General features: G+C 46.7%; 1 long non-coding RNA gene across 8 annotated transcripts in view; it reads left to right on the forward strand.

Annotated features, from left to right (window-relative positions):
• Window positions 1–27,120, forward strand: part of LOC122172285 (uncharacterized) — a 143,435-nt gene that overhangs the window by 76,375 nt on the left and 39,940 nt on the right. For 7 of the 8 annotated variants that reach the window (XR_010592791.1, XR_010592790.1, XR_010592786.1 and 4 more), the window contains one exon: window positions 18,551–18,636. The exons of the other annotated variant lie outside the window; for it this stretch is intronic. This is a non-coding gene — a long non-coding RNA (uncharacterized LOC122172285). The remainder of the gene's footprint in view (window positions 1–18,550; window positions 18,637–27,120) is intronic. 8 annotated transcript variants of the gene reach the window in all.

Raw genomic sequence — 27,120 nt, forward strand, 5'->3', positions numbered from 1 at the left:
CTGAGGATAACAAAGAGCGATAAGGAATGGATGTTGTCTGCATGCCAGCAAACACCGGGACCATACGCTGCCATGTTTTGTTATGCAATGATTCCAGACTACTTGCTACTGGCCTGGCGTGGTAAAGTGTCCTACCATGGCAGACGGGATAAGGCAGCCCTCCCCAGAAACCTTTTGCAAAGGCTTTGGGCGTACATGAAGGAGAGCTTTCTGGAGATGTCCCTGGAGGATTTCTGCTCCATCCCCATACACGTTAACAGACTTTTCCAGTAGTTGTACTGGCCGCGATTGCCAGGGCAAATTAATCATTAATCATTAAACACACTTGCTTTTAAACCATGCGTAATATTTACAAAGGTACACTCACCAGAGGTCCCCTGTGTGCCCTCAGGGAGTGGGAGCACGCCTTGGGTGAGTTCAGGGGTTACTGGCTCCAGGTCCAGGGTGATAAGCATATCCTGGCTGTTGGGGAAACCGGTTTCTCCGCTTCCTTGCTGCTGTGAGCTATCTACATTATCTTCATCCTCCTTTTCCTCGTACCCCGAACCCTCTTCCCTGTGTGTTTCTCCAGTGACGGAGTCATAGCACACGGTTGGGGTAGTGGTGGCTGCACCCCCTAGCATGGCATGCAGCTCCGCGTAGAAGCAGCATATTTGCGGCTCTGCCCCGGACCTTCCGTTTGCCTCTCTGGCTTTGTGGTAGGCTTGCCTTAACTCCTTAATTTTCATGCGGCATTGCTGTGCGTCCCTGTTATGGCCTCTGTCCTTCATGGCCTTGGAGACCTTTTCTAATATTTTGCCATTTCGTTTACTGCTACGGAGTTCAGCTAGCACTGATTCATCTCCCCATATGGCGAGCAGATCCCGTACCTCCCGTTCGGTCCATGCTGGAGCTCTTTTGCGATCCTGGGACTCCATCACGGTTACCTGTGCTGATGAGCTCTGCGTGGTCACTTGTGCTCTCCACGCTGGGCAAACAGGAAATGAAATTCAAACGTTCGCGGGGCTTTTCCTGTCTACCTGGTCAGTGCATCTGAGTTGAGAGTGCTGTCCAGAGCAGTCACAATGAAGCACTGTGGGATAGCTCCCGGAGGCCAATAACGTCGAATTTCGTCCACACTACCCCAATTCCGACCCACTAAGGCCGATTTTATCACTAATCCCCTCGTCGGAGGTGGAGTAAAGAAACCGGTTTAAAGGGACCCTTAAGTTGAAAGAAAGGGCTTCGTCGTGTGAACGTGTCCAGGCTTAATTTGATTTAATGCTGCTAAAGTCGACCTAAACTTGTAGTGTAGACCAGGCCGAAGAATAGTCTTGTGGTTAAGGCTCTGGGCTGGGAGTCAGGAGATCTGGGTTCCGTTTCTGGCTTTGCTCTAGACTTTCTCTATGACATTGGGCAAGTCTCAATTTCTTTCCCATGAAATGGGGTTAATGTGTTCCTAGTTCACAGGGGTGTTGTGTTAACTAATGCTTGTGAGGCCTCAGATACAATGATGGGGGACTGTGCCAGTCCTTAGGTAGATTTCAAGCTTGCTAAAAGTTTCCTTTTGGATTTGGTTCTAGAAAAGGGCCAATCTGTTCTGCCCAACCCAGAGAGGCAGTGTGATCTTGTGGTTAGAACACAGGACTGGGTATCCGGAGACCTACGTTTCATTCCTCACTCCCCGATGTCTTGTTGTGTAATGTTGGGCAAGTCATTTAATCTCTATGCCTCGGCTTCCCTAATTGTCAAATACGCTACCAAATACAAATACCAGCACAGTGTCAGGAGTTTTACAGACAGGCAGGAAGAGGTGTTAATATTTTACAATCTCAGTAAACATCAGATTAATGTAAGGAAGCAGATGGGAGTGTGATCAAAAGCAGCTTGATTGACAAGAGCTTATTATCACTGGTCACCGTCCCTTGAATGACTGAAATTGTTTCAAAGGTGTTCACCTATCTCCCCAGCTCTGGGGGCAGGAGGGACTCAACGCCATGTACAGAGTTTTAAAAAGTGCCCAGTAATTCGGGGTGCCTCAGTTAGTGGGGGACCAACTTGAGAAGCCTTCAAGAGATCTGATTTACAGGGCCCTTTTTAACATCTTGGCCCATGGCCCTCCCAGAAGAAGTGTGGTCTAAGGAGGAAAGGGTGCTGGGGAAGGAGGGAGTGTCAGGTGGTCAGCCTCTGGCATCTCACAATGGGTGTGGGGAAGCTTAGTCACTTGGGGGACACATTCTGATCTCCGTTTAAAGCATGTAAAATCAGATATCAGGGGGTAGCCGTGTTAGTCTGTATCTACAAAAACAACAAGGAGTCTGGTGGCACCTTAAAGACTAACAGATTTATTTGGGCATAAGCTTTCATGGGTAAAAACCTCACTTCTTCAGATCTGAAGAAGTGAGGTTTTTACCCACAAAAGCTTATGCCCAAATAAATCTGTTAGTCTTTAAGGTGCCACCAGACTCCTTGTTGTTTTTGTAAAATCAGAGTAACTCCATTGGCTGGGTTGGGGTGACTCTGGATTGCTGCCGGTTTAATTGGAATCTGACCTGGAAAGGTTTCTAAAATGCTGAGAGATCCTCAAAAAGAAAGATGCCAAGTAAGTATTAGTGCTTGCCAGGAGACGGTGTCTTCACTGTGCCTAGCCCTCCCCTCAGGTGGCTGGCTCCTCGCTGGACAGTGAACGTGATAAAGGAAGAAAGCTGCAAATGGGATCACATTTCCCTCCACCACGTGTGTGTGTGGTTTTGTTTTTTCTGCACTGCAGCTCAGGAGGGCTCGTAAATCGAGGAGCTGACGACACTTTTTTTCTTTCCCCTCCCATGTGACTGATGGTGTGAATTTATAGGTGGTACTTTCCCCCCCTCTCAGTTACAGTGAGGCAGAAGGCTGGCGAATTTCCACTGGAGGTTGTGCAGGACTGTGGATATTTCCCGCTCCCCACCCAGCCCCAGAAAAGACTGTTTGTAGAAGATGACAACTTTGAGTCTTCAGTTGGGAGCAGGACGCCACCTGATACTCTGTGTGCATATTGTTACTTGTTTAGTTTTGCTGCGTGAACAGCCATGCTTTGACCCCCCCCTCCTTTGCAAGCTCCAGCACCTGTGGCCCAGATGCCAGCAGAGCATGTTAAAAAGAGATGCTGCCAGAGAAAGGGCATCTTCTCTCCAGAATAGTATCCTGGCCTGGAGAAGGGGAGAACCTTGAAGTGGTGGGTTAAAATGACAGAGGCGCTTGTATCAGAACCTTAGATCCAGCAATCCCTCCCACTGAACTTTGGGAGAGTTATGATTCAGATCTGGATCCAAATGGTGCACTCAGACCCAATTTTTAAAAAAGGCTTCAGAGGCAATCCTAGGAATTACAGGGCGAAAAATCTAACTTCAGTACCAGGCATGTTGGTTTAAACTATAGTAAAGAACAGAATTATCCAACATACAGATGAACAAGATATGTTGGGGAAGAGTCAACATGGCTTTTGTAAAGGGAAATCATGCTTCACCAATCTATTAGAATTCTTTGAGGGGGTCAACAAATATGTGGACAAGACTGATCCAGTGGTTATAGTGTACTTGGACGTTCAGAAAGCCTTTGACAAGGTCCCACACCAAAGGCTCTTAAGCAAAGTAAGCAGTCATGGGTTAAGTGGGTATGCCCTCTCATGGATCAGTAACTGGTTAAAAGACAAGAAACAAAGGGTAGGAATAAATGGTTAGTTTTCAGAATGGAGAGAGGTAAATAGCAATATCCCCCAGGGATCTTTACTGGTACTGGTGCCGTTCAACATATTCATAAATGATCTGGAAAAAAGGGTAAACAGTAAGGTGGCAAAGTTTGCAGATGATAGAAAATTATTCAAGATAGTTAAGTCCAAAGCTGACTGCGAAGAGTTACAGAGGGATCTCACAAAATTGGGTGACTAGGCAACAAAACGGCAGATGAAATTCAATGTTGATACATTTAACGTAATGGAAAACATATTCACAACTACCATACAAAATGATGAGATCTAAATTAGCTGTTACTACTCAAGAAAGAGATCTTGGGGTCATTGTGGATAGTTCTCTGAAAATATCTGCTTAGTGTGCACGAGCAGTCAAAAAAGCTAACAGAATGTTAGGAACCAATAGGAATGGTATAGATAATAAGGCAGTAAATATCATAATGCCACTACATAAATCCATGGTACGCCCACACCTTGATTACTGCGTGCAGTTAGGGTTGCCTCCTCTCAAAAAAGATCTATTAGATATGGAAAAGGTATAGAAAAGGGAAACAAAAATGATTAAGGGTATGGAACAACTTCCAGATGAGATTAATAAGACTGGGACTTTTCAGCTTGGAAAAGAGATGACGGGGGGATATGATAGAGATCTATAAAATCATGATTCGTGTGGAGAAAGTAAATAAGGAAGTGTTATTTATTCCTTCTATAACACAAGAACTAGGGGTCACCAAATGAAATTAATAGGCAGCAAGTTTAAAACAAACAAAAGGAAGTATTTCTTCACACAACACACAGTCAACCCGTGAAACTCTGTATCAGCGTGAAGGCTATAACAGGGTTCAAAAAAGAACTAGAAAAATTCTTGGAGGATAGGTCCATCAATGGCTACTAGCCAACCTGGTCAGGGATGCAACCCCATGCTCTGGCTGTCCCTAAGCCTCTGACTGCCAGAACCTGGCACTGAATGACAAGGGATGGATGACCTGATAATTGCCTTATTCTGTTTATTCCCTTTGAAGCATCTGCCATTGGCCACTGTTGGGAGATAGGATACTGGGCTAGTTTTACCATTGGTCTAACCCAGCATGGCCGTTCTTATGTTCTTATTTCCAAAGTGCAACCCAGCATCTCATTATCTTTTGCATTTCCCCCATCTGTAAAAGGGGATATTGATTCTGACCTGCTTTGTTAAGCGCTTTGAGATCTATGGCTGGAAAGTGCTGTATAGCAAGATATTATTGTTGTTATTTTGCATCTGCTGTAACTGATCCAGTGGAAAGACTTCCATTGATAACTTAGAGAATATATTTAATATCGTAAGACAGGATCTTGTAAAACTCTCTTTAAATGTTCCTGGCAAAAATAATAATCGATTTACCTTTAATGCCTAAAATATACAGAGCCACTTTTCCAAGGAGATCTTACCCAGGGCTCTTATGTGGCATATGCAATTTTCCTGGAGCTGGGGGCAGGGCAGCGGGTGCAGGAGGCATGTGTCAGCTTCCCACGGCAGAGAGTTCTCCTGTGCAGGGGGAATTTCCCGCCCACTTCTTCTGGATGGTTTACGGTCACTTCACACTGCATGGACTGGAGAATCTGGCCCAGAATATGAACCCTGCCCCCTTAGTTTGAGCTCTTCTTTGAGAATCTCTCTCTTGGGCAATGTTTCTATGTACTGAACGAGTTTTTCAAATACATGGCAGCGAGGGACTGTTGTAGTGATGAGAGTAAGAGCCTGGGAGCTTGCATTCCTGGGGAGAGCTGGTTGGGAATTTTTTGCCATATTGTTCTTTTGTCAGAACTGAAACTTTCTGTGGGAACATCTCAGTTTCAGTGAAAGTTTAATGGGGAAGGTTTTTTATTTTTGTTAAAGAGAGAGAGAGGATGGCAAAGAGCCTGGTGGTCAGATAACCCCCTAGTAGACCAGGGATATGGAAACTGGGTCTCTGACATCCCCGATGAGTGCCCTAACCACTGGGCAATTTTGGGGAGGAGTCTTCCTCTCATTTTTTGTGAAAATTTTTGAAAGGTCTCTGATCTGTCACGATAGGGGAACGCTTTTAGAAATCTCAGATTTTCATGGGTTGGGAGACCATTTCCCGTCCAGCGCTACTCCTGGCTCCTCTGTTCTCACTTTACGCCTCTGTAAAATGTTCTGCCTACTCCTCCAATGATGCTTAATTCTTTGTAAAGTTCTTCAAGATCCTCTGATAAAAGGTGTTCTATAAAATCAGTGGCCTACTTTCTACTACATGGCCCAGCCACTGGGAATTTTGCAGTAACGCCGGCAATAAAATACTCATCCTCCTGCTACTCAAGCAAAAGACTAACCCCTTGAGCTAAAGGAGAATCTGTGGGGTCTGTTAGAATTATGGGGTTTAGGACATACAGTGGATTCCACACACAGTTGTGATTCTGTCTAGCAGAAGGCCGTGGTACATGTACAAACTGGATATTTCATTCCAGTATTATTTTAAGGATAAGGCCTAAATGTCAATGGAAAAAATCAGCCTGGCTGCTCTGTAGGGGAGACAGAGGTGTCCACTTCACGTGTGCAAATAGCACTCTGATATTTTGGAAAGGGCATATGAGTGTCACACTGTACTTGGCCAAAGAAAGAAGGGGGAGGGAATGGGAATGCTCGTTGAAATTAAACAAGTCAAGTGGTCAACACAATTGTGGAGGCCTGTCAGACATCACTTAGAAAACAGCACGTGTTTTACCATTAAGAAAAAAAATCTTAAGTGAAACGGGCATCAAAGAGAGTCGCATTACAGGGTGGGTTGGGGCTCACTTTACTCTGACCCCACTGCAGCATTTGAGTGGCTGACCTCAGCCACTTATTTCTTACATGATCCGCTTCATGCCAATAATGCAAACGCTTTTCCACACATGGTCTTGTTGCCGGCTGTTTTGTGCCTCTCTGACCGCCCAGCATTTGTGCCTCAACTCCAACCGCCTTCGCTGGGCAGAGGGATTTCTGCTTCAGCCTCGGAATTTTAGGCAACTCTTTAAATTAAGAAGCCCAAACATGCCTTTTATTTAGATTTAATAATGCCAAAATTAAATGCATTCCAGCAAATTATCTAAACCAGATTTAGATTATAAGATTTAGATGATTAAAGGCATAATTTCTGACTCTGTAATACGTCAGCACGTATCTGTGACCTACCTGCTAAACCTGAAAATATGTTTTTAACAATCGATTTGTATTTGATTAATATGCAATACATATGTTATTAAATCTAAATTGAAAGCATGTTTTGGAGCCTGAATTTACAGGGTTACCGCATTTCATTTTTAGTGCTTTCAATAAGTATACAGCTGTATTGCTAAAGAATGACTCAGAAGTCAGGTTGAACATTCATGCTGTAATTTGCAGAAAACCATATATAAGTTTGGTGCAACTCCAACTCATAAGGCATGCCATAAATAAAGCGTCTGTTCTGCTACTTTAGAAGGGATAGAGAACAGGTGTTTTGTAAGGAACAATATGTTATGGCCTTAGCGAACAAAAGCTGTCTCTAGGATTCAACTAGGCACCATATCGCCCCCTTCTGGGTGGATGGGGTAGTCATCTATGGAACTATGGAAAATACCCCACCATTTCTCCCCAAGGGAAGGGCTTGCCGCTGTACTGAAGGTGCTTAGGATGTCCATAAACACAGGAAACTCTGGGGCACATCCCATGGATCTTGGCCTAGCATATGGAGTGACTACTGCTCTGGCTACCTCCCAGTCCGGCTTCAGCATTGGCGGCCTGGCTTACAAGCCAAGCCACCATTGACTGCCAGAAGTGCAGGCCCCAGAGCAGAAGTTAATGTATTTTGCATACAGTGTTCTCCATGGGGAGTACGCAGCTATGCGTGGCAGTGCTCTGTCCAGCTGTCTGTGCCCCGAATTCACACCCAGCTCCAAAGGCAGATCATTTCTAGCTCAGCCTGCTGGAGCCTCTGTGCTGAGGGGGTTAGCATGTCACATAGCTATTCTCTTGCCAGACCCACGTGGCCCTTTTCAGTGTGCTTATTGTGTATTTACTCCCCCGTGTGTTGCCGAAGGGAGCATCGCCCCACGTCTGCCTAAATTCAAGTTTTCCTTTGTCTCCCCTGATCCAGAACGGAAAATGTAACAACCAGTGCTAGAATCAGTGTCTAGCCGCTAAGGCTGCTGGCACTTAGATGTAGGGATAGAAAGGCCTGGTGCATTTCACCCCAGAAGTGGCTGCAGTTAGGTGGTAGAGAAAGTGATCCTTCTCCAGTATGTGAAGTGTTTTGGGATCCTTAAAGCTATGAGATCCCATATAAATGCAATGGATTATTATGATGATTATTGTAATAACAGGTGGAACCTTCCCTGGGGTAGGGCTGGACCCCAAGGTGTGGAGTTAGTTTGCGTTGAATGGAGTGGTGGAGGTGATCTGCATGGGGAGTGACTTGCAAAGGAACTACTGAAACTTGGCAGGGGAGGGCAGGCTTCTAGCTGGGCACCGTGGTGGCCACTCCAGCCCCTCCTGGTCCCTCTCTTGCCCCCCCCCATACATGTGCACATTTTACAGGGAATGACATGCGGGTGCTGAAACATAGCAGCCCCACAATATTGCCATTGCAGGTTGCTCCTCCCCTGGTTTAAATTGTGGGGCCACTTGGGTGGCACCAGAGGGCCACAGAGATGTGACACCTCCCTGACTCCATCCTGGGGACCCTGGGGTTATACCAGGACAGCCTCTTTCTGGGGGATCCCTGTGCTGTTCAAGGGGTCCCTGCCTAGGCCCATGTCTCCACCCTGGGCCCCCAGTTATACCTCGCTCCCGCTCGTGCCCCTTGCCCCCACCACTTGGTCCCTTTGTGCCACACCATAATCATCCTTCAGGTGATTGTGCAGACATATTTCAGAACATACCCCCCAAACCTCAGCCGACAAGAAGAGCTTCAGTCAAAATCACCCCGCCCCTGCCTGCAGTGGTTAGAGAAGAGACCTCACGCCCTTCTGCCGTAGGGCTCCTGGCACGGAAAGGCACAAAGCTAGTGTGAAATGCCAGCCCAGGCACAGCTGAGCCACGCCTCAGAACTCGACACGGGCCCTGTCGTTTTGTTTTCTGTCGCTGCTTGGCAACCCAATGTGGGGCTTTTTTGTTTGTTGTGGTTGAAAGCATTGCATCAGCAACAGGTTTAAAATGTACCCTCTGAGAAATTGGTTCTGAGACGGGTGATGATTCATCTAAAAAAAAACCCAAACTCTGGCTGGCTGGAATAAATCTGGATGTGTCAGGTTGTGGTGGGCGAGGAGATGAATGGGTGGATTTAAACAGTCACGGGGCTGGCAAGGAGAACAATGATTTGACAAACTCTTGATTCTGCATGCTGGCTCCATTGTTTCTCTCCTTCCCCTGAGCTTATCCAGGCATGGATTGTGGATTCAAGTCCAAGTGCTCAGCACAAACAGTTGCCCTGAAAGTCCTCAGATCCTGGGCAGGATCCGTGCAGTGAGAGCTCTTACGTCTATGTTTTCTAATGCGTGAAATACTTTGGCCGTTGTGGCTCACAGTACACACGTCTATGCAAGAAGAGTAACCCTTTTTTCCATGCTGGAGTTAGCTCTGAGTGGAGGGGGCCAAAAAAGGAGCCGGTCTCATCTCCCAGCGAAGGAATAAATATATATATTTATTTCGCAACATGTGAAGTCACGTGATCTGGTTGTTCACATCTTAGACAAAAGGTTTTACCAATTGGTTTACAATGTATTAAAACGGATTGGGCGTTAGCTAAAGTTAGACCTTCCTTCGGAGCATTACAAAATGGTTTTTACTGCTCTAGACAGATGCATAGACAATCACACACCGTGTTCCCCATCTGTGTCATGTATGTATAACATGTCGAGTGTGCACATACGTAAATATATGTGTGTGACTAATATAGAACTCCGACTGTATTTTTCCTATTCATGCCATAAATTCCATAAAGGTTTGGGATTGCCTATTGTTAGTGGAATTTATAAGCAACCCCTCCCTGCCAAATGCAGGTTGCTTGTACTGCTCTGGAAGTGGCACTGATTCAGGGCCCAATTTTGCCACTTCTGCACCCATTGACTAGGGCCTTGCTTGGCAAATTGTCCTGCCATGTTAGGGCAAGCAACCAAGGTGACAGAATAGTGCTGTGAAGTCACAAGCATGGTACTATAGTGATGATGAGTTCACATGCTGGATTGTGCACCAGGCTCAAGGAGTGTGCTCACTACAAAGACAAAAGCTTGGAGTTGCGTTCTTACTCTTAAGCATCAAGAACTGACATGAGAGAAAATACTGAAAAAGTTCAAGTTTGCAAACAGAAGATATTTTTAAGGTGATTGAGCATGGCAGGGGCTGTGTAAGCAACTTGAGCAGATTGAATTCATGCACATTTAGGGCATTGCCGACGTAATACATAACAACCAGAATAACTGATGGGCCCCTGAAATGGTCCTCAGGGGAAGTTCTTTAAACAAGTGTGAGGTTAAGTTCAAACCATAAAGCTCTTGGTCCCCACGTTCCTAGAGGACAAGAGAGTGCTGGATGGGAGATTTAATAAAGGCCTAACCCAGAAAACTGCTTACACGTGTGTGTACATTTAACCAAGAGAGTAGTTGGACTACACGAGGGCCTGATCGAAAACCCATTGAAGTCCACGGAAAGATTTCCCGTGACTCCAGTGGGCTTTGGATCAGGCCCATGTGCTTTAAGTTACACATGCACTTAAATTTGGGATGGGAGCTGACATGAGGGACTTCTGGGTAAGAGGTTGTTCTCTCTCTCTCTCCCTCCACCCAGCATCATGGTTTTTGGGCCTTATTGTTCTCATCTCCCAGAAAAACATCTGCAGCGACCCAATGGTCTCCCATCTTGGACTCTTCTCGTCTCCTTGTTCTTCATTTTACTCAACAAACAGCAACAAACGTGTCGGCTGGGGACAGGTCTCCAAACTCCCCTTCCCTGCCCCAACCCAGTGTCTGCATTTACTCCAAAGATGCTACCAAGGACTGTACTCTTCTAGGAACAAAATGCAAACCAAACCAAAAACAAACACGCGCACCTCGCCCTGTTTGTCATTTGAGCCTTCATGTTACATCTAGTTCCACAAACTCCACATCTCCCCAACAATAAAGGAAATGTGTCTATGCCCGCAGGGGCGGAGCTATCTCTCCAGGTAGGAGGGGCTGAGGTGGGCTAGAAAGAAAATTGGGTGGGAGGGGCAGAGCTGCACTATGCCTGGGCAGTGTGGAGCAGCTGCTGCGCTGGCTGGTGCCATGGTGTGGGCAGCCGCATCACTTCAGTGTCTCCTCCTCATGTTGCTGGTGGTGGTGGTGCCCAGGGCCTTGGGGCTGCGGCTGCTCCTCAGCTCCCTGCCACTTTTTGACTGCTCACAGCTGGTAAGAGCTGCTCGGGCGTGGGGACCCAGTTCGGGGGCTCACAGAGCCTTCAGGAATCAGCGAACGCGGGGGCGGGGCCCAGAAGTCCGGACCGGAGCGGGTCAGTCTGGAATTCTAGGGGGAGGCCCAGACCCCCCACCTGCCCTTGGCAGCATGCCCTGGTGGGTGGGGACATGGGCTAGGGCCTGCTTTTGTGGTCCCTGGCCCCACGCCCGGGCTTACTTCTGCGCTGCTGCTGGCAGTGACCCTGCCTTCAGAGCTGGGTGCCTAGCCAGCAGCTGCTGCTCTCTTCCACCACCCAGCTTCAGGCAGTGCTGTTGCCAGCAGCAGTGGAGAAGTAAGGGTGGCAATGCCATACCATGCCACCCTTACTTCTGCATAACGTTTGACCTTTGTGTTGGGAGGGTTGGCTACTGGGGGCTAAGACAAATTTTGGTGTGTCTATAGCCCCCACAAGTGCCCCCTGTGCTGTCCTGATGCACCAGCAATAGCTTTTCAGGTGCTGGTGAGTACCAGCCCATGGCCAACAATTCCTTATTTATCTGTTACAATCTCTTGGGTAGATTTCCTAAGGTTTCTGATTGAGGCCCATTTTCCAGAAGGTCTCTGCAAATGTTTGGAAAGCACTGGGCCCACCCTTGGGCCTGCCATTAAACATCGACCAAAGAACAAGAACGGTTCTCTTGAACGCTATGTAACAAACGTAGGGCAGCAAGAGGCATCCCTGCAACAGAGCGCTCAATGTGTGAGATTATGATTAGAGACGCTGAAAAGCCATAGTGCAGGAAGCCTCGCGGCTCAAGCAGTCTTAATGTTGTGCAAGATTATGCCAGCGCGTCAGCCTGCATTTTGCCCCCCCATTATCTTCTATGGTTCAGCCCTACCTGGGCCACTTTGTAAAACTTGTGTCAGCCGGACCTGTTCTTGCAGTGGATGTTGCTCCAAATGAAGCCTTGGAATCTGACTTTGCTGTTATTTGCAGCAGTGTAAATCAGGAGTAAGTCCATTGCAGGCTATGCCAGCTACACCAGTATAAAACCAGTGTAAGAGAGATCAGGCCCTCACTCTTTAAACAAGGCATCTTGGCAATGATTCCCTTGGCTTGCCCCATGGTGCGTCCATTCAGATACTACAGCAATGGGCCCCATTACAAAAGATAGATTCAGGAATCACAATCCGCTGCACTGGCATTTCTGAGAGGTGCGGCTTGCTCTCCCCTCCTCCAGTTTCCACAGAAGCGAGCGTCCTTGCTTGTCTCTTTGCGGTACACTTGTCACAACCGCATGTGTGCCATGCAGGGTCCCTCTGAGTGTAATCGTTTCATTTCCTGTGAGAGAGGGAGAACCACAGCTTGTTATGAATTCTTCACCTTTTCCTTAGCACGGAACGGAGTGCCCCCCGAGGTGTATCTGGGCTGCCCTTGTTTTGTTCTGAGGAGAGGACACCACTGTGGAGCTGCTGATGTTCCTTCCTAGGCCATTGAAGTCAATGGGAGTTTTGCCACTGACTCCAACGGGAACAGCATCAGGCCTACAATAGGAACATCCCAGCAGTGGATAAAAGCTGACCATCAGCCGGGCAGGAATCGATACCATTCTACACACTACGGTCTTAGCAGAATAAAAACAGCCGCGCGGACTGGGGGGAGCTAGAGGCTAGCTGGCAAGGGAGGAGGTGTTGGTGTTTGAGATACATAGGCCTTCTGAGGATGGAGGCAGCCTTCCGGAGACTCGGAAGGAATCGTGATTCTATCTCTTACCTCAATGAGACCTTGACAACTACATTTTTGACTTCTGAGGGAGCTTCTGGAGGAGCAGGCACAAGGTACCCTTGATGCTGAACAGCTGCCACCCTTTGAGTCAGGAAAGCCCAGCCTGCAGAGAGCATGCAGACTTGGCATTAGGCCAGTTAAACCCGCAGCAGCGTGCTGCAGCTTTCACGCATAATGCCTGAGCACAGCTTGCTAGTCTGCTGTTAATGGCAATCACATTTCTTTGTGGGGTTTTGACTTCTGTGCCCTTCCAGCCAATCACCTTGCCTAGTGACCCCCCGGGCCCTGTGGGAATGGTACTGTCGGAGCCTCCCAGCTGGCTCGTCTGACGGACCACTGACGGCAAGGGCAGGTTTAAAGCAAACCACCGCTGCGTCCCAACAGCCCCCTAGCCAAGGGCAGGCGTGCTTGGATGAAGAAGCCCGATAATGTTTTTGTTTACATAAGGGAGAGAGACGTTAGCTACACCAAAGATGTTCAGTGCACAAGCTCAGCCTGGGATAGGCAGGGAGCATCCATTTACTTCTCCACAAGAGCTCCCACCAGAGGGTGTTCACATGAAGGCTGGGGCTTTTGGCTCTCGAGAGACACTGCTAAGGGTGACAGGCCCCAAACTGAACACACCTGTCATCCGTCTTAGCACTGCCCTCCTCTCCTGATCCCGGAAGAGCTATCTGCTTCATGCGCCTACTACAGGAGTGGGGATGGAGAAGCCAGTGGTATGGAAAATCTTCCTGTTCAAGAGGATCTGGAAACATACAGAGGAAGCAGCCCCAGAGGGGCGGCAGGAGTCCTAGCCATGGCCAAGCTGTTGTGGTCCCAGCCCTACTGGTGTTTGGATTCTCTCACTAATTCCATACAGCAGCAGTGGAGTTTGGTACCTCCTCACACTACTCCAGGAATGAGCCATTCGCGCTTTGGTTTTGAATGACTTCCCCTTTCCCCACAGGCGTGGATCCTGTGACCCGGGGGAAGGGCGGTAGGTCTGCTTACTCTGTTCGTGGCTGTGTTTGGCTCTAAGGTTCACAGACCCTCCCGAACATACACACCGCTCAGCACCCAGTCCGTGTGCATCTCACTGAGAAACATGAAGCCTGTCAAGCTTCATCAAATGCTTTCGATCTAGCTGCAGTCCACTTGGGATCTCATTACCACACATCTCCTTCTATTAGTAAATCTCACATCTCATCTGAAAGGCACAGAAACCTCTAATTAACTCTCTCCTGTCCTTTCCTGAGCATGTGCCCCCAACCCTGGGTTCTGCACCTGTCTGTCAGAACGAGGACATGTACTGAAATTGATTTAAACAAACATTCCATTTTATAACACCATCCCAGTGGGAAAATCAGAGTTATGACTACTGCAGTCTCTCACTGATGCACTTGTGTATGAAGGCCCAGAATGGTATTGTGGCCAAATCCCGGGCTGGGGTGCTTGAAGATGTAGAGTCTAGTCCTGGCTCTGCCACAGGCTTCCTATCTGACCTTGATCGAGTCACTTAAGCCCCCTGGCTGAGATTTTTAAAACCACCTACGATTTTGAAAATTCCCATTAATTTGCATGCCAAATTCCTATTAAAAATAATGGGGATCAGGCATCCAAGTCCCCTAGGCAACCCCAGACATGCTTCTACTACTACTAAACTGGGGCTGAGAGACTGGCCCTTGAATCCCTCTCTCTCTCTGCTGCCTTTCCTCTCCCTTTGAAGATCCTGCATCATAGGGTCCCAACAGCCTCTCTGCTGTGCCTTGAGAACCTTTGCATCTAAATTTCTCATGGCCTGGAGGCTGGAGCATTCCCAGTCAGAGGCATCCCAAAGAACATCATGCAACAGAATGCAGGCTATTTAAATGAGAAAGCCCAAGGCAGCATATCTGTAGAGTAAGAAGATGCCAGCTTTACAAAGTCACTTTTCAGAGGAGAGCCACAGTTTAAGGTTGGTGGTATATTGGCGCACCTGTGTGTGTGTGTGTAATATCTCTAGATATAGATAGATATTATATGCATTCCTCATATACAGAACTGTGCCTTTGCATAGCTTTACTTTGCTAAGTTGCATACAAAATCAAGACCAGAGAGACTGTCTCTCTGCACCCTTCAATTCTGAGTGCTCGCTCTCTCCCTCCCCCGTAATACATTGCCATGCCAAAGTTCTCTTACACAAATATGCAACCTAAAAACAACAAGCTCCCTCCGCATTAGCTGGTTAAAGCTGGGAGATCTGTGAGCTTTTCCTTTTGAAAAGATGGGAAGAGCAAGAGAGAGAGAGAGAGTGTTGAGTCCTGAACAATCAGGCAAGCGATTCTCGTAACAAAAAGTAAATTGAATTTTACTGAAGAAACGTGAGAGATTTAGAACAATACAGTTAGTACTTAGTGGAATAGTTGCCTGACATGCAGATAGACTGGTGTGATCCTCCGTCATTATACAAAGCAGACACTGCGGGAGAGCAAAGAAAATATCGAGAGGACCCTTCGCTTGACAGCTTAAATCCCAACAATACATTAACCAGATAGAGTTAGGATCAAACATGTAATTGTAGCCATTGGAATTGATGGCTAGCGACCCCGCCATGTGACACAGGTAGAACCTTTTGTAACAGTGACCCATGTTACGTTACAGAGGCCAGAAAATAAAGAGCTGTCTCTTGCCAGCACTCCTGTGTGTGTCTCGCCTTTATTACATGGTGTCAGGAGACAACTGGATTTTTGGCAAACATGGAGTAAATGAAGCCACCTGGAAGGGAGCCTGGTGTAAAACTAGGAGGGCTAGTTGCAGCATTCCTAATTTTTTTCGGAAAGCAGGTGGCATTGTAGAGAAACCAGAGAAGGTGAAATCCTCCACACTGCTACCTATGGCAGGCCCAGAGGCACTAGAAATCTACAATACATTCCACTGGGAGCATGAGGCGGGAAACTGCAAACTGCTAGGCAAAACGATTCAAAAATTATAAGAATATTGTGATCCATGCACGTATATCCCATTTTTCTTTAGAAGAAACCAGATGCCAGAGGAGACAATTGATTGTTTTGTTATAGATTGTGGTAGAGTGTCCACCTAGACCTGAAGGGGTAAATTAGGCCAATTAACCTGAGAATGCACCTGGAGGAAACCTAGGGCATGTTAGGGCCTAATTGCAGATAAAGTCCAGCTGGGGGGAGGATCGGGGCAGGATCTGTAAAGAGAAGAAGTTGGCAGCGTGGGGGAAACCTGCACTTGCTGATGCAGGGGGAAGAGCAGGAAGCCGCAAAAACAGAGTAGGACACAAGCCAGAGAAGGAGCAGTAAGGGCTGGGAGTGTAAAAGCCCAGAGCTGCTGGGTTGAGGGTCCCTGGACTGGAACCTGGTGTTGAGGGCAGGCCTGGATTCCCTTACCAGCCAGTGGGGGAGTGGCACAGACCAAATAGTGGGGAGGGGGCCGCTTGGGACAGTTTGCCTCAAACGACTTGCGATACCCCAGAAGGCGGGAGGGCTAAGCTCTGAAGAGGAGAGTGCTGCAGCTCCAGGAGCATGAGAGGCCATGGAGGAGTGACTGGAATGAGGGATTGAGTAACCCTAGGAAGGGGCGTCCCACCAAGTGACAGAGCTCGTTCCTCAGATGAGCCACCGGGAGGCACCACTGAGCGGTGAGTAGAGCAGTCTCCCTCACACAGACCGATGCTATAGAGCAGGGGTGGCCAAACAGTGTCTCACAAAGTTAAAGCGTGGCTCCCGGAATCCCCCCCACCCCCATTCTTTGCCTACCAGACCTGGGGGGGGGGGAACCTTTTGCCCTGTGGCGGGGGGCACTAGGGGGCTAGGGACTTCTGCCAGAGACGACTGGTGCCTGCTGTGGAGGGGAGGACAATTTAAAGGTTCAACCCCCATCCCCCACCCCCGCACAGCTTGAGTCATTAAGTTTGACCACCCCCTGCTCTAGAGCTAGGTCATGTGAAGATGAGCAGTTAACCGACAAAGGACAGCCTGAATTATTTGAGGTATAATTCAGTGGGTCTCAAACTTTTGTACTAGTGATCCCTTTCACATGGCACGCCTCTGAGTGTGACCCCCTCTTATGAGTTATAACACTTTTTTATATATATTTTTATATATTTAACACCATTATAAATGCTGGAGGCAAAGTGGGTTTGGGGTGGAGGCTGACAGTTCGCGACCCCCCATGTAATAACCTCATGACCCCCTGAGAGGTCCCGACTCCCAGTTTGAGAACCCCTGGTATAATTGATAGTCATGTCAAAGCAAATTTATTGTGAGAAATGGATTTGACAATGCAAAGAATAGTGCATATTTGTAGAGCTAGTGAAAACTGTGCTGCCCAAATGGTGCCTCAGGGCCCTTTTTAACCCACAGCCTCCCAAGGAACTGTCATAGGCAGCCTGACTTTCTGCAGCTGCCAGTCACTGTAGGCATTACATAGGGCTGGCTGCCTTTGTCTCCCAAGTGTCTACTTGTCCAGTGGGAATTATCCACTGGCTTAAAACAGGTGATTAAAGGGAGAAAGGCAAGTCTGATCTGCATCTCCCTTGCACTCCAGTACAAACGTTGTTTTGGAAGTGAGTGATGCTCTTCTGTGGTTCCAGTTGCTTCCAGAAAAATGTTTCAAATGGAACTCAATCCAAATTAGACTGTCAGACCCTTAGGGCAGGAACTGTCTCTTGCTATATATCTGTACAGTGCCTGGCACAGTGAGGCGGGAGTCTCATTCTGGACCTTTAGGCACCAGTGCAATACAAAAAATGAAATGCTGCACATCCATACACTCTTGAGCACAAAGCTTGAATGGGAAAGGAAGAGTTCATTGCCCATTCCAAGGTGCTTTGATACTAGATCTTGTTCTGTAGGGCTCTCCTTTTCTCTGTATCCTACTGGACATCAGCTCCCTGCTCAGCCCTGCAGTGTAATATTAAATGAGTTTCTTCCCCTGGCTGGAACTCTGCAGGCTGTCAGCTCTGTGAAGGCGAGGATGCAGATCTCTCAGACTGGCTGGTGAGCGGCATTGATTTGAAAGCAGCACTTGGGACCTGGCCGCCATTGTGGCAGAGCCAAAAATATAGCAGTGTCAGAAAAGACGGGATTTCAGGCTTCCCCGCCCCTCGCAGCAACGCCAGCGTTGCCTTCGGTAGGCAGAATGCACATGCAGTCAGTGATCAGGTTCTTGAGGACAATGGTGAAAGACTTACCAGTCACTGAGGATTAAGGGGAATGTTCTCACTGAATGAATGGAGCCTTCCAATAACTGTTTAACATCGTGTTCCCTTTGCAAATGTCTTTTTCTAGCCCATAGTCCTGTAAATCAGAGACTCCCCTCGCTCCAGCGCTGCAGTGAAAATGTAACCATATTGAAAGCTTAGCCTAGGATTCAGGAAAGCGCTTAAGCACATTCTTAGCTTTTTAGACAAACACTTAAGCCTCCTTCTTGAATAGGGACGCTTCTGTGAATTGGAACCTTAAAATGGGCTTATTTTTTATTAGAACCAGCCATGCCTTCCAAAGGGTTTCCCCTTCTATAAAGAAGCATGATTTCTGCCATGATTCTGAGAAATAGTCATGCTCCTTTGGTAGTGCCCCTCAGCTCATTAACCCTGTCTTCTCTTCCAGCCTTGTCTAGACCCACTTGACATGGTCTTTCATTACGGTTTATTTGACATTCAATTATTTTTTCCTTTCTAGAGCAATGATACTTTGAACTTCTTTCATCCAAAGCTCTCCAAGTGATTTTCAGATATTCATTAAATAAGCTTCACATCACCCCAGAGGTAGGTGATATTATCTCTTTAAAAAAGGGGGGGGGACTGGGGAAACCAAGGTAAATAACTTGCCCAAAGTCACTGAGCAAGTCAGTAAAAGAGCCAGGAACAGAGTCCGTAAGTCCTGACTTCCCGTATGCTCCCCTAATCGCCAGCCCACAATGCCTTTCTGCAATGTAGTCATATGTGCACATGATGCTTTGATTGTCCTCCCTTGGTCGCTCAATTACAATATTTCATAATGCAGGATATGTGCGGTGGACCACATTACCCAGAATCCCGAACAGGAGGCTGGGTGTGACTGGTTTGAGAGCGCTGAAAGGGTTGGAGAGAGGGGGGTTGTTCGCAGCACATCTCATCTATCCTTACTAAAGAAAGCAAGAACACAGAAGGAAAAAAACCCCATATATTGCATTATGCCATTTCTTTCTTTCTTCTTTGACTTTGCTTCAGTTCTGAGATGACTCACACATTGAGGAACTGTTTTGTGGTTTGGCACAGCCCACCAAACCACATTTTCAGCTCTTGGCCTCAAATCAAAAAGCAGATCCAGATTCTAAAAAAGTGAAGCCTAGCAAATGTGCGTGCCGCCCATAGCGACTCGGTGCCATCAGCTTCTTCAGCTTGGACCGGATCTGAAAGAACTGCACTTCTCACCTAATCTCGGCGGCAGCATCTCACCCCTAGTAGCATTAACTGTGCTGAACAGAGCTAAAGGGCAATCGCCAAAGGTTAAAAACAGAAACACAGTAAGGATTGGATCATATCGATTGTAAACAGTCTAATGTTTTTTAAACGGCCTTTATTAAAAAAGAAAAAAAAGCCAGTCCTGTGAAATGTATCAGATTCTAACACCTTTGCTAATTCTCACGATTTGACTGCAAGTCCTGCGATATTTGCGGTTTTATTTAAAGTCCCAATTCCTGGAGACCAGTGTTTATGTGAGAATCTCCGCTAGCTTGATTTCTTAAGCTTCTATCCCACATGGTTGCAGAGGAAATCATGAAAATGTGACCCAAGTGCAACTTAAAGGCTCAAAATCCAGAAGGCAAATAAAAAGAATGCTATATTTATTTATTTATTTATTTGTAAATCTCATCAAATTATTTCTGAATATTTGCGGTTGGCCATAATGCTTTCAGACATGCTGATTTCCCTCAGCAGTGGCTGATTTGATTAGGCAAATGTTTGATTCCTAGTCTTTCTAACATCTTCCCCATTTACCCATGTATATTGTGAAGGAACATGAAGGAACAAAGGATGCTGTTCCAAAAATGTGAGACATGTGACTTCTCTCTAGGGTTAGTAAGGCCGGTTTAGCACCCCAGTCTTTCACCTCTGGAGACTGGATGCAAATGTTCCTTAGTGACAGGGTGACCATATTTCCCAAATTGAAAACAGGACCCGCCGCAGGCCACTTCCCCTCCTCCCCCCCCACCCCCCCGTCAGGCTGTTTGCCCATGGCTGAAATCCTGCAGCTCCCCCACTCCCCCTTTGCGTGAAGCTGATGCCTGTTGCTGGAACCCTGTGGGGGCCCCCTCAGGAGGCTGTTGCCCAGCGCTGAAACTTTGCAGCCCTGCCCCCCCAATACTGGAACGCTGCCTCCTTTCCCCAGCCCTGCCTCCCCTCCTGCGGGGGGCTGGTATCGCAAATGGGACCAATGCCTCCTTTTGCAAAAAAAAAAACAGTCAGGACAGCTGGGAGAGGGCTTAAAAAAGGGACTGTCCCGGCCCAAACGGGACATATGGTCACCCTACTTAGTGAGGTTGGTGATTTCATCTTTGTCCCTATTTGTGCACAACACTTTGGTATAAAGAAGCACCACTGCTCAGATCCGAAAGGGGCCTGAAATAGCTGCAGGTCAGAACTGAGGTGAAATAGCAGAGGGGTAGGGAAAGGTTGCATAGAACATGCATTCACTGTACCTGGTTTTATCCAGCCCTGTTAACCCCTCGCTTTCATTAGCGTCTACATCCCCTATAAAATTAGAAGCTAGACAAATAGGAGAGAGGACTTTTCATCTCTCTTCTGGAGATGCTACCTGATTGTGCTGCCACTGGTTCCCTGTCCCAGGCTACAGCTTTTTCTCCCCACCACTGTATTAATTTTTGAAGGGAAAACATGCAGATGTTCTGCAGTTTGCTAGGACACTCGGAGATCATGCCTCATAGAGCAGATGCTGCCCAACTCCACCTCCCTCCAGGCAATCATGACCCTGCTCCCCCAACCCACTAGGCAATAAACACATGGAGACACTGTGGATTGGATACCAGGAGCTCTGCTTTGGGCTTGGCTCAGTTTCTTCAGCAAGCTTCGCCCATGTTTGCTTCCTTCCGTGGAACAATGGGGAGGATCCTGGGTCACCGCTGTAGGTACAGCCTATGCAAACCCGCAGCAGCCACAGCACCTGGGCAACCCAAGGCCCATGTCCTCATTGCTTCCCCTGCTTTGCTCATCTCTCTCCTCTTCAGAGCGCATGGGATATAGCAATGGAGGTTTCATTTACAATTAAAAACAAACAAGGGCCTGTGGGAATAGTAACCGCTTCCCTTTCCCTGCAGCCTTCCGAGGGGAACTGGACATGCTGGGAGTTAGCACTGTGATCGGGCACATCCTTGTCCAGCCACTCCCAGGCACTGCCTTTCCAGCCGAAAAGGATCAGGAAGTTGGGGCAGGAGCAACATCACCCGTTGACCTTTAATTCTATGAAGACTGGACCTTGCAACCTGGCACTAGAGGATTTTTTTTCTTTTCTTTCTTCAGCTTAAGCTCCACCTGGTTGCTGACGGGGAATCAGTTCATGGCCAGAGTTTTATTTTATTGTCTCAAGTAGATTAAAAGGATAAATGCCAATGCCGTGACAGAATCGCCAGAGAGCAGATTTGGAGCTGGGCTGCCAGGAGGGTTTTAGTGCAAAATGTTGTTGTTGTTGTTGTTTCATTATGCTCTGTGCGAGCCTGAGCTTGGCAAGCAACCCCTGCATGCCAAGGCCACACATGTTTCGAAAAATCCAGTAGCATGACTCCAGCAACGTTATTGCTACTTCACACCACTGCGAATGAGGGCAGCATCAGGCCCCTGACTGTATTTTACTGTAGCTCCTGCTATTGGTTGATATAGTTTTATTGTGTCTTGTCCCGCGGAGTTGCCATCTCTGTGATTGGAATGGAAGGGATTTTGGAGAGAAGACATTTTCAGCACTCTCTGGCTGGGTCTTTGGTGACTACGGCCTTGCTCTGTTAATTCCTAGATCTTTACAAATGAAGTGAAGTATCTTTATCTCCCTTTTAAATATGGGGAAACTGAGGCACAGAGCGATTAAAGTGACTTGCCTGCGATCACCCAAGAGATCAGAACCAGGAATAAAACCCAGGTTTCCTTAATGCCATGTCTGTTCCCTAGCTACTAGACCACAGCTTTACTCCAGCTGTTAGAAGAGAAAATCTGAACTCCTTTGTTTAGGAACCTGCCTCCTTTCTTTCCAATTGGACACAGAGTGGGAGGATGGTTCTGAGGAGACTGCTTGTTTCTATCAAGGGATTCACTGGAAATCCTGGTGGAAGGAGTTCTCTGTGCTCAAGCAATCTGCTGCCACTCTCCCTCTGTGTCATGCTCACCTGACCCCTGTGTAGCTTCATAAAGAAAAGAATCTGCTTCTGGCCCCATGCAGCTCTGCAGAGAAAGTCTTCCCTCTGTGTTAGATGAGCTCTGACAGGTTATCATGGTGCAGAGGAACAAAGTCAGACTTGTCTACCCAAACTCTTCATAAATGTCAACCTGTCTGAAAGTTCTTAGCCAAAATACCTATTGCCAGCAGGCTATTGGCCTGATTCAAATGGAAACCTGCTGGTGAGTAAACAAAGAAGGCAGGGTTCCAATTTATGGGGCAAATTGTGGTGTATTGAGGACTGTGCTGGAATTGCAAGCTATCACTTTGAGAGAGTAGGGGAAGAAGTGGGGAGGGAGTTCCTGGTCCTGCTTGCAGGCAAGAGGGCTCTATAGGGAAGCATGCGATCAAGGTCAGCTCTTCAAAGAACCAGCCTACAGTAAGGTGGATTGAGTTGTGCCTCTCTGCCTTAGGGAGCAGCCTGCTTTGTCTCTCTCTCTGGGAGTTCTCGTGTTAGGGTTCTGAATTCTAAGACAGAGCCTTGCTACATTGCAATCTTCCAATAAGGTTTTTAATTTTTTTTTTTAATCTAACTTCTCTGTGTGTACACCATGAACTTCTCACTCATGCTTAACAGACTTCCAAACCAACCCAGCCTTTTGGACTAAACTCTTTCTATGTCACACTGGGATTAACTGCCCCCTGTCGCATCTGGCCCGTTCTCTCATGGGAAGGAAAAATTACAAGTCTCAGCCATATTCTTACCTCACTTACACCCATGTAAATCCAGAGTGCATCCATTAGCTTTAGTGGTTACTCTGGATTGACACCAGTCTAGATGTGGGCAAAATTTGGCCCTTGCTTTAATTTCATAGGTTCATCGATTAAGGCCAGATGAGACCATTATCATCATCTAGTCTGACCTCCTGTATAGCACAGGCCAAAGAACCTTGCCCAGTAATTTCTGCATTAAGACTGTAACTTCTGTTTGAGCTTTAGCATATCGTTTAGAAAGATCTCCAGTCTTGATTTAAGGACTGCAAATGATGGAGGAGCCACCTTTTGATTCAAGGACTTCAGTAACTCAGCCAGAGGTTATGGGCATATTACAGGTGCGGGTGGGCGAGGTTCTGTGGCCTGCAGACTAGATGATCATGATGCTCCCTTCCGACATTAGAGTCTGAGTCTATGTCGCTAAGTACGTTGTTGTAATGGTTAATTACACTCACTGTTAAAAATGTACGTGTTATTTCTAGTTTGAATTTATCTATCTTCAGCTCCCCAGCACTGGATCTCTTTATGCCTTTTTTCTGCTATCCTGTGTTTGGATGGGGACTTTTCAAGTCTTTTTTTTTCCAATATCTTTATCAGTGATCTGGAAGAGCATTGGATTGAGAACAGTCCCTGCAGGTCGTCACTCAAAATACCCCTATTTAGATGGTGATTCCTTATTTACAATTACTTTTTACATTTTATCAGTTAACTAGTTTTTCATCCATTTTAATATGTTATGCATTGACTTTGTATAGTGCTATATTTTTTTTTCAGAACAGCACACGGGTCAGAATGGGACTCAGTCAAGTGCCTGACAGAAGTCTATGTATATTATATCAACACAGTTACCTTTATCAACAAAACTCGTCATCTCATCATAAAACAAATCTCGTTTGTTTGGCAAGACCTATTTTTGGTAACACCAGGCTGGTTGGGTTTAATTGTGCTACTGTCTTTTAATTCTTTACTGATTGCACCCCAGGCCAGCTAATTAGTCGTTGTGACTAAAACTAAAAAGATGCTAACTACCCTGTTTCCCCGAAAATAAGACATCCTCCGAAAATAAGGCCTACTTACAGTTTTGCCTCTCGTTGTAATATAAGGCATCCCCCCGATAATAAGACCTCCCCGATAATAAGGCATCCACCGATAATAAGGCATTTTTCATTTCTGAAAAATAAGACATCCCCTGAAAATAAGACCTAGCGCATCTTTGGGAGCAAAAATTAATATAAGACACTGTCTTATTTTCGGGGAAACAGGGTACTATGTACAAATAAAAATTTGCCATGTGTTTGCCAAAACTGGGTGCAATGAACTGGTGAAAAACGGATTGCAGTTCGGGCAGAAAATATTTGCAACCGAAAAGTGAGGTAAATTGACGTTGTGTCAAATGAAAAAGAAATCTACAATTTAAAAAAGTCCTCATCCAAACATTATGTGCCAGTCTACTGCACATCCACTGCATGACTATTGTGTGATTTGCCAATAACGTCTTTGTCTTTGAAGTAACCAAAGTGTGTGCAAGACTCAGAATGCAGAAGTGGGCTGGGACAGATGCCTTAGGAAATGATTAGGAGAAAATATTACCTTGAATAAAATACAGTATTCTGGTTCTTTCCTTTGATTGGAGTAGCACTGGGAATGTAAAATAGTAAATCTGCACAGGTGATGGATATTGTGCTGTAATTGTCGAATACATGGTGTTGGTGCCTGGAAGGGACAAAATATATGGCTTTGAGCCCTGGGTATTCTGTCTCTCAGTCTAATTTAATCCAGGGTTTTGTACTGGCACCCATCACTGTACTGCTGAATATCTCTCGGGTTGATAGATTGGGATAGTAAGGTGCCACGTGGACTTTCTGCAAGTCTTTGGCTCTTCTCTCTTTCCAGGCTCTGGGAAGTTCTGGTGAAGCTCTGGCTGGGTAGAAGGCAGTTGTAGTCCAGGTCAATTTGGTTACGGCGGAAGAATTGATGGAGTGGGAAATAGTTGTAGTTAACTGTAGACCTCCGTTTGGCCGGGGTTTTGGAGAGGGCTGACAGCATGCTTTCCATAATGATGAAGGGGTGGAAAGGACTCATTGTCAGTGTCTGGCTGGCTGAGTTCCTGTTGAAATGATTATTTTAGTGCTGCTGGGGCCTCATTGTATTTATTGGACGGGTAACAATGTGTTTGGGCACCTAGAGCCTGGGATAAGTGTCTTTTTATTTACATTTAAAATCATATAAATAATCACAAAAGGGCTCCAGTGTCAATCTCCACACAAGGCTGGAACAGTAAATGCGACAGGCACTTATTACTGGCCTGGAAGCGCCGTCTAATGTTTCGGAGTTGTTACAGTTTGTACACACTGATTTCTCAAGTTCTTTGCTTCAGGTTTCTTTTCTGCCTGCAGAAACATTTTATCCCCTTCTTATATTGTGAATTGTCCATCGCTTTTAATAGCAATGGGGCTGAACCCTGGCTCCCAACACCCCCCAAAAGGTGAGGTGGATCTGAACTTTGCCCCTTGTTCTATTTGTTGTTAATTAGGTTGGGGGCCTCCAGGAGCTGCTGCAATCGGGGATCAGGGCACCATTGTGCTGTGCGCTCTGCAAACGTGTAGGAAACAGACTGTGCCTGCCCCAAAGAGCTTACAGTCCTGGGTAAAGATTAGAAACCACTGGGCCTGGGCTAGGTTGAACCAGAACAGCCCTGAACATGGGTACAGTTGAGATCTGAACTTTGCCGCTTGGGCCAAGCTCTCTTGTCAAGACGTGCTGCATTAGAAAGAGTTTGTGCAGCTCCCATAGTGCCTGACGGGGGGGTTGGGAGGTGGGGCCCTTTCTGAATGAGATGACGATGACTAATTATTATTATTACACAATGAGGGATTATGACAGGATGTGCCGCTAAATACTACAGCACTTAGCACTTCCACACCACAGCACTTTGCATGTTCAAAGTGCTGTACAAACATTAACTAAATTACCAATATGAAGGGATTATTAAGCAACATCTGACTTTGCATTTCTCAGGGAAGGGCGGAGAACGTTTGGAAGCTTAACCCTACACACTACCGTTTAATTAGGTTCCAAGATCGTGTCGCATGGCGCCAGGAATTTGGTGTGTGTTTTTGTTTGGTTTTTAAAGGTGGAAGAATTTAGTAGTTAGGCAAATAAAACAAAAAGTGCTGGCTTAGTGAGGGCAGGTGCCGTGCAAGTTTCTCCTGTTCAGCTCCGCCATGCATGGGCTTGATGGGGGAATTACTGGGTGAGGTTCCTTGGCCTCTGCTAAGCAGGAGGTCAGACTAAATGATCCTGGGGTCCCTTCTGGCCTTACCCTACATGAATCTAGGAATGTTCCTCAATCTTGATCTGCCACACACCCTGCTCATTCCAGGCCTCTGCCTTGGAGAAACTCCCAACACTGCTGCAGTACATCAAATTATCTTCAGCGATGAATGGGTTGGGCACTAATTCCCTGCACCACCACCTCTGGGCACTCCTGGACCAGGCTGTTCCACAGCCCAGGGTGCATTCGTTTGGATAGATTATAATATTTTAGTGCTGTTCATTTTGTCCTACGTTGCCTGGCTCATGTGGCCGCTCTTTTGACACAATGTCTTGGCGGTCTTTTTTTTCAGCACCCTGACTGTGAGGGTAATTAACCATTGGAACAATTCACCGGAGTCACTGGTGGATTCTTTATCACTGGCAATTTTAAATCAAGGTTGGATTTTTTTGTTGTTAAAAGAACTGCCCTAGTTCAAAAGGAATTATTTGGGGGCAGTTCTCTGGCCTGTGTGATACAGGAGGTCTCGCTAGATGATCACAATGGCCCCTTCTGGCCTTGGAATCTATGAATCTATGTAGCTCTGAATTGTGAGTGATCTTCCAGGATCCTTTGCTTACATATCCCTTAATAGGGAAGAGCAACTTTATGGGCCTCTATAAAATAGCAATCTACGCAGTCACTGGACAAAATCCTCAAGGTAGTCTGTGGCTGCTTAAGTGCAGGCAAAAACATATTTCTACTGTTTAAGTGGACCAGGCAATGAATGCTTCTATCCCAGAGAAGGCCTCTGTGGTGGCTCTCCATAATGCTGCACAGTGCAGGAGTGGATATTCTG

This window comes from Chrysemys picta, chromosome 15 (genome assembly GCF_011386835.1).
Source record: "Chrysemys picta bellii isolate R12L10 chromosome 15, ASM1138683v2, whole genome shotgun sequence".
NCBI lineage: Eukaryota > Metazoa > Chordata > Testudines > Emydidae > Chrysemys > Chrysemys picta.